Source organism: Phoenix dactylifera, unplaced genomic scaffold (genome assembly GCF_009389715.1).
Source record: "Phoenix dactylifera cultivar Barhee BC4 unplaced genomic scaffold, palm_55x_up_171113_PBpolish2nd_filt_p 000613F, whole genome shotgun sequence".
Lineage (NCBI taxonomy): Eukaryota > Viridiplantae > Streptophyta > Magnoliopsida > Arecales > Arecaceae > Phoenix > Phoenix dactylifera.
The window spans coordinates 129,499-138,308 of NW_024068009.1; the positions used below are offsets into that span (position 1 = coordinate 129,499).

At 37.8% G+C, this 8,810-nt stretch overlaps 1 non-coding gene across 1 annotated transcript; it reads left to right on the forward strand.

The window, feature by feature from the left end:
* The first annotated feature begins 668 nt into the window (after window positions 1–668).
* On the forward strand, window positions 669–774 carry LOC120106734. The gene has a single exon (XR_005508792.1). It is a non-coding gene; the product is annotated as a small nucleolar RNA R71 (small nucleolar RNA).
* Window positions 775–8,810: the final 8,036 nt, after the last annotated feature.

Below are 8,810 nucleotides of genomic sequence, written 5' to 3' on the forward strand. Positions count from 1 at the left end.
AACCTTGAAGGGCGTTCAACACTTTCTCCTCAAAGGCTGTGTTTCTTTGGGGTGGAGGAGGAGTGTGTTGAAATTGAGTCGAGGGACGGTAGGGATGAAAATTTTGTGGGGTTTGAAAATTCTGAGGGTTTGGAAAGTTTTGGAAATAAGGTTGGGCAGTATTCGAAGCTTGCTGCTTCCAAGAAAAGTTTGGATGATTTCGCCATCCCGGGTTATATGTATTGGAAAATGGGTCATTACCCGGTCTAGGCAATGTTTGAGCAGCATTGATGTGTTCTTGCACGAGTTCGGGGAATTGGGGTGCTGAAGGGCACTCATGAATAGGGTGGGATGGGCTAGAACAAATAGTACACACTTGTGCTTGGGAAGAGTTCATGTAATGCCCACCTATCATCAGTTGGTCAATCTTATGAGACAATGCATCTACCTTGCTAGACAGGTCCATAGAATGACTTATTTCACAAATGGTCCCTTTTCTTTGAGAACTCGGGGGTGCTTGACGAGAACATGAAGCATGGTGGAGGGAGTTTTCATTTAGATTTTCAAATAATTTCCATGCTTCATGCTCATTTTGAAGCATGAATGTCCCCCCACATGCGGCATCAATCATCTGACGGTTTCGTTCAGGCAATCCGTCATAGAAGCATTGCACTAGCTGCCACTTAGGTATTTGATGATGTGGGCATTTACGGATTAGGTCCCGAAATCTCTCCCAAGTTTCATGAAATTCTTCTCCCTCAGTTTGAGAGAAGCTTGTGATAGCACGTCTAAACTGGTTCGTTCTTCCTATGGGAAAGTATTTTTTTAAGAATTCTTGTTGCATTTGACCCCAGGAATGAATCAAGTTGGCTTCTAAAGAATTCAACCATTGCTTGGCTCTATCTTTAAGGGAGAAGGGGAATAATCTAAGTTTCAGAGCATCATCAGTGAAATTCTGAATCTTGACAGTGGTGCAAATCTCAAGGAATTCATCTAGGTGTTTATATGGATCTTCATTGGTGAGCCCATAAAAAGATGGAAGCATTTGGATCACACTAGATTTTATTTCATATTGTACAGCTGCTACCTCAGGTAATCGAATGCAAGATGGGGAAGTGTAAATAGTGGGAGTAAAGTATTCCCTCAGGAGTTTGGGTTGTTCTTCAGCCATCTTAAGAGGTGGGGATGATCCTAATGTTTTGATCTTAGCTCGAATGTTCCTAAGGGTTCGTTCTATTTCAGGGTCAAAAGGTAATAGGTTTTGTACTCTAGAACGACTATCGTGCATACACTAGTACTCAATTAATCAAGCATGCAATAAAAGAGAAAAGCATATCAATCCTAGTCTTTGTCCTAAAATCACTAGACAGCTCCTAACTGGTTTGAAGAGGGCACCTAAGCCTCCAATCCGGTCTAATGAACCGAGTTGACCAGGTAAGCTCCCAGGTAAGTGGAGGGGTCACGATGCGTTCGCAAAGGTCCCACTTAAAACCCACTTGCCTCGAACAGATGAACTGTCTCCCTTATAGGGACAAAGCTTGCCTAGACATCAACTAAGCCACAGAGCGAAATTGGTGCAACCTTCGGTGATCTTCGTCCTATTGAGCTCGAATGTCCCTAGGGGCCAACGTCTAATTGATTTTAATTAAAGATGACACTATGTGAGATTGAGTTCACCTAAGTTGGGCAAGAGTCCGGTGATGAAATCCGGCTCTTATCTTGTTGGGGTGATTGCCCTTACTATGTGCAAATTGATTTGTGTATGTGTATCAAGCATGCATTCACAATTTTGCTATAATTAAAATCAAACAATCACCACAAAATTTCAAGCCAATAATTAATTTAAATAAGAAAAGTTTAGAGGTTACCAAAGAGAATTTCTCCAGCAATTTATTTTTTTTTTTAAACCTCTACAGCATTTCTTTTCCAGCAGTTCTCCTTTTGATCATCCCAAATTTTTTTTTCCTCGATTCCTGATAAAAAAAATAAATAAATAAATAAAAATTAGTAAGGGAGAAAAAGAAGATAAGAAAAGTAACAATAATAGAAATTTTTTTTTACAATTTTTTTTAATTTTTAAATAATTTTTTTAATAAGAAAAATAACTATGCTAGCAATCTCCGGCAACGGCGCTAAAAATTGATCGGTTCTTTCAATTTCGAAAATAAACCACGCAATAGCACGTATCCTGTAGGATAGTGATTACGGGTGTCGGTCCACAGGGATTGGAGACAAGTTATTTTTCTTTTAAAAATAAATCAAGAAGAAGAGTTTGCTAACTTAATTATACTGAATTAATCTATGAGTGCAAATTGGAGTTTATCAGAGTAGAGGGATCTAGGATTTGGAATCCACCGCATATCATTGCATTAGGGGTTGTGTTCTTAATTTTTATCTTTTGGAGAGGCATGCAAATTGGCTACAAGCCTTTTAAAATAAAAACATAAAGAGTTTTAGAAAGATCCATCTTCGGTATAGCATGAAGTGTCTACCTAAGTATGCTAATCTAGGGTGTAGCACATCTCATCTTCCTAGGCATGGATCATCTTAGACTACTTTAGCAAACATGAATAGTAAATGGCATGCTCAAGGTTTAAACATCATAAAATAATTTTTTATTAAGAATGAGAATTTAAACAAACTCCAAAAAGATTAAAAGAGTAAGAACTACAATGCCCTGTTACATTGCTAGGGCTTCATCCAGCCCTAGACTAGATGCTCAGCCGCGCATGGTTTCCGGACGGCCTTTCATCTTCATATAAAAATCTTCCGCTACCGCTGTTCCCAAAATACCCAAAATATTCTCTCCCCCCTCCTTTTCTTTTCTTTTCTTTTCTCCCGAACAGAGCATCTCTCCCCAAAACCGAGCGCCCCCCTGTTTTCTTTCGAACCTAGCTCCCCCCAGCCGATGGCCACCCTCCTCCTTTTATAGCTGTCCGGAGTGCTCATTTGGGAAGGGAGAAGATATCACGGGTGGCTGATTCCGAGGCGTGATACCGGAGGGCAGATCGCGGACGAAGACGTTGAGAAATGGGAGGCTGGGTTGTGGGCTATAGATCCGTGGAGCGGCTGGGTCTCGGCGTGATCCGTGGAGCGGTTGGGGCGCAATGCTGGGAGGAGCGGAAGAAGAAGGTGGCCGGATCCATGGCGTGATACGCTGGGAGAATGGCTGGATCTCGGGTGACGACGTGGACGGCGCTAGAGACGGATGCCGACGGCTGGGATCGCGGAGGAGTGGTCGCTGGCTGCACCGGCGGATGGCGGAATACTCGGGGATGAAGACGATGCCATGAATCTCGGCTGCTGGGAGGGGCTGATCGGAGGATCGATGGGAGGACGCCATGGACGGCCGTGATGCACTGCGGGAGGAAGAAGATAAACAGTGGATTCCCAATTTTTTTTATTTTTTTATTTTTTATTTATTTATTATGTATTATTTATTTTTTTCTCTATCACTGTTCACATGAACAGTGTTTTCACGAACACTGTTCATATGAACAGTGTTTTCGGCATTTTGTTTTTTTATTTATTTATTTATTTTTAACACTGTTCTTATGAACAGTGTTTGAACTGGACACTGTTCATATGAACAGTGAATCGTGAATATTTAGTTATTATTATTATTATAAATTTTATATGAAGGCAGATAACGAATTGGTTGGGAATTGACTTTGGGTTTGAGGTGGGTTATGATGGTTGACTTGTCCTTGAGCCCATTGTCATTTAAATTTAATTCTTGCTAAGCTGCTTCAGATCGAACTCGACCAGACACGACTAAAAACCGGACCGTGACCTAATAAAAAGGGTTAATCAAACCTTTGCCCCATACATAATTAATTATAACTTTCGGTCGAATCAGGACCAAAACCCATTTAATTATAACCTTAGCTTGATTACAACTCCATCAGGTTACCAAATCGGGTCAACACAATCTCCTCCTTATATGTTTTCATGAAAGATTATAACCAGGAGAGAGACAAGTTTAGAGTCTATTTTGAGAAAAGAATTATTTATCTCTTACCATATTTTAAATTCATTTCCATGTTTATTTAATTTTATGGTAAAATATATATTTATCAGTTTAAAAACATTAATAAGTGCTATGGAAAGATAAGTAAATTATAGATTATTAAGCACTTATCATTGCTTTATTTGGAGCAAGAACAAAGTGTGGATAAACGGCGACACGGGTTGGACGGTCCACATTGCGCGGAGGCACGGAGCCCGAGCCAGAGCGGCGAGCCCGAGCCCGCCCCATCCCCATCTCCGTCCCCGTCCCCATCCCCGTCTCCGTCGGAGAGAAGAACAAGCAGCCGAGCTCGGTTCCGACGGTTTGTCGTCGGAGAGAAGAATGAAGGAAAGAAAGAAAGAAAATAAGAAGGAGAAGAAAGGAGGAAAGAAATCAAGCATCTGGAGAAGCAACACATTCACTTGAATATAGAAAAATTTGGCAAAATCAAGCTCAGCAAAAGGCACATTTGTTCACACATCCTTGAAGAATGACCCTTACAGATATTAAAAGATGCTTTTCAAGTACAAAAATCATGAATCCACAAAATTTGCACATTGGTGATAACATAAACTTGCATGTTTGTGGGATATTGGTTGCACTTCAATTGAATACCCATAATTCTATTGTTGTTTTGAACATTCAACTGGGATAGAACTGGATCCCAACCACATCCTACGGAAGAACAAGAAGATGCAGATGAATGTGAGCCAAAAGAAGAAAGCTAGAAAAATGAAGGTTATTAATATTTGACATTCCACCTTTTACCAAATTCATGATTGTACAATATTTGTACATACTGTCGAGTAGAAAGAACTAATATGTTCATCAACCTAAAACATTGAATTTAAATAAGCAAACTAGAATAAAGATACTGCACCCTATTATCATTAGTAACAAATTGCAATATAAGCATGTTCATTATTAACATGAAACCGTTTGGCAAAACCAATGTCAACCAAAGGCACATCTTCATACACATCGCTCAAGAATGACCTGAACAGATATTGGCAGAATTTCTCGAGCACAAGGACCACAATTTCACAAGATGCAAACATTGGAATAACATAACCTACAGGTTTGCAAGATATTGGTTGTGCCACAACAGGATCCCCTAGATTGAGATGTTGCTTTGAGGATTCAGTCGAGAAAGAACTAGATCCAACTACATCCTGTGGAACAACAGAAACATGCAGATGAGAGTGAGTAAAAAAATAAAAATAAAAATAAAAATAAAGAGAACAAGTGAGCTAGAAAATTGAAGGATCTTAAATCTTTGACCTTCCATAGTTTGCCAAATATATGGAACTACAATTTGTACGAAACTGTGAAGTAGATAAAAGGTCAATCTCAGAAATCAGGCAGAGGAATTACCGTGCAAAAAAGAGGAAAGAGCACAATTCCATGCCATTATGGGCTCCATTAAACATACGCTCTCCAATCACCATATTCCTTTGAAATAGGCATGTTCTTCTTATGATGTTGCCATGTGAAGAAAAAGAGGTCCAATATTGAAATATACATAACTAGCAATTTCAACAATGAAATGGTTCAAAATCATCTAACACAAGTTACTAAACTTCAGATAAGCATCAAAATTGATCGGACATAAGGATTATCAAAATGATATTTTTGACACTAATTATGTTCGAGTGTTTTACCTGGAAACAACAAGGCACAAGATTGCTAAACAAATCTTCTTTTACATCATCTGCATCAATGGAGTACAAAGCATTTTTAAGCCCGCGAGAAGCAAGATATTCCTCTGTTTCTTTATGCAAAGTGTAACCCTTAAATACACTGACAGCAGGATCACATACCTATTGGGAAAAAAAAATTGATTAAATTAACGAACCACCAAAGCAAGAATCACCTTCTTTGCAAGATAGACAATAAAAAAAAGAGCAGCTCGGTGCATGAGGCTCCCGCCATCGCATGGTCTGGGGAGGGTAAGATATATGTAGCCCTACCCCCACATGTGGAGAGACTATTCCGTATTTCAAACCTATGACCTCTAGATCACAATGGAACAATCTTACCATTGCGCCAAAGCTCGCCTCTCCAGGCAAGATGGACAATAGTTGTTTAATAATTTATAAAAATTTAACTCAAATGATTGACAACAACCTTTTATAAATTTAATAACTTGAACATAATTTTGAAAGTCGGCATTTGAAAACCATTAGACCAAATTCCTAGAGTAGTGAATCCTGAACATCAAGAAAATTTATCATGGAAATCTCTACAAGGTCATCCTACATCGTCAAGTGCTTGATTTAAAGTTTTTTCCTTTTTTCCTTTCTTTGCTTTGCTTTTTTGCTTTCTAGAAAACCTGCCGCTCAGAATGTTCCTAGCCAGATCATAAACTGATCTCAAAACTTTCAGTAGAACTAGCTTTTACGATACACATGTGAAGGTCTCACTCCTCTTTTGTCCAATCTAGCTCTTCTTTCATCCCACATAGCACTAGCACGTAGCACTCCAAATTTGGAACATTTAGTTACCTAGTATATTTTGTTAGACTCAATACATTGCAGCTTCCTAGTCCTCAAAGTTTGTAACCAAACAAAGCCATATAAGTTGATTTTAAAACAAAGCAAAGATGACAATGAAGGGAAAAAAAGCAGAACAAAGACTAGATAAAGCTTTCAAGAGGCATCTTGGATCCAAGGACATAATTGAAGATTTGGACAAAAACAACAGTTATCATAAAGAAATAGATAACGAAGCACACACATGAAAGAACATATGAATATACAGAATAGTATAAGATTAAAGATTCCATAAGAAAATATGATATCTTTGGAGCAAAGAGTCAAAACCATGAACATTTTCTTCTCGTCCTTCCTTTCCTTTATTGGCAAGTCACACTAATACAGTTGTCTTTAGCTTCATGAAGGGGAAGTTAGAAAACTGAATGATCTGATTCATGACTAAGGCGAGTTATTGTAAATCTAGCTTTAAGAGAAAAACATGAATGAGTCTGCCCAAGTCTATCATGTCTCCAATTACTTGCCCTAGTTAAATGAAACTCCATGTCATGTTCTTAGTAAGTTGATCCAAGCAAATATTTCTTAGTTTTTTCAGAATGAGTTTGAACTCTTTGCATCAAGCATATATGTTTTTTTTCCAAATATCATCTTCTTATAGTTTTCAAATAAATATCATCTTGTAGTTTTCAAATGTTGATCATGCCTAATCCTCTAATAAGCTCAGACCAATATAATGGCAGCTGCAAAAAGTTAACATGAATAATGAGTGGAGCATATCAACTCTTGCAACGGCTGAAACTTAAAAGACCAGAAAGAACATATCTTCTAGCAAAATATAAGGACAGTGACACTTGAACCCATCAAGGAATATAAAGATCAAAGAAAGGAAACCTTCACAGTGCTTTACACTACAAGAAACAGAACATGAAAAAAAACAACAAAAAAAAAGAAATAACAGCTCCATAAAGTTAATGGCATCAAAGATGCCTACCGAAGAGCTAACTTGAGCTTGACATTCACTTAAGGTTCGGTAAATGGAAATAATATTCCCCTTATGTACAACATAGACTGCATTAACATCCTCCATTGACAGCCAAAGATCTACTTCTGGCTGAAACAAACCAGTTATGCATAAAGCAAAGAAGAGCTAAACATAAGCTTATCAACAGAAATTTTAATTTATATCCACCAAATGCCAACATGCAAATGCCTCGACTATGCTGTAGACAGAGCCAAACAAAGAACCTCCAAGATGATTCATCTTTTGTGAAAAACATTGTCGACCAAACTTATCTCAGTTGGTAGCATCCCACTCGTCAAGGCAGACATCCCAAGTTTGACTCAGGATGATACTCCCACTGTATTTCTCAAGAAAATATTTTTTTGTGAGAATATCAATGAAGCATTTGTGCATCAAATGCAGTTCATCAAAGAGTTTCGATTTGTTATCTTGTTAAGATGAGAGAAATTGAGATTAAAATCATACGAAAGTGTAATTTGATCTAATCAAGGGTGATAATTTGCAGCTATTTTGAATCTGCTGAAAAGGTATCAATGAAAATGGAATCTCAAAGGTAGTATTTTGTTCGATCAAAAATGGCATACTTTCCAGTAAAACATATTGAACTCCCTCCACTCATTCATCAGCATCCCAGAGAAACAAGTTATGACCTACTGGTCAATTATAAATACAGTATGACAGTACAAGATCAGTATACTATAAATCAAAGCATTTGCTGAAAACTGACAAAATATTTACTAAAACATGATTTCTGGAAACATAAAGTTATAGTGGTATCTGTATAAGTATCCACTTTTTAATTCCTATCAACTACAATTTATAAAAACTTTCTGTTATGGCCACAGCAGACACAAGAAACTCGGATAATAATTATAAAAACAATGCCTATTTTTCTTATGCAGATGTCATGGTCAAAAACACTAGCTATAGAAGATTTGATATTGAGAAGGGACCCAGACAAAGAGCCATCTTCAAACCAATACTTGAAAATCATTTCCACATAATTCAAAACACATAATTTGAGAATGTTGGGAGCATGACTTAGAGGCCTCCTAAAGTGATATCCTAATGTAGGCAGCATCGTAAGTGTGTTACATCTAGAGATATTTTGGTGGAGCAGCTATGCAACAGAAACTGTACAAGTCCATGCCCAAGTAAAGAATTAGACATATCACACTCATTAATTTTCCCCTCAAATGGATGGTGCTTGATGTAACTGGGGAAAGATGTGCTGAAGTTTGTAATTTCTATAAAACTATATATTTTATTGTTGAAGTTGGGATGATTTATGATGCTAAATACTAGCTAA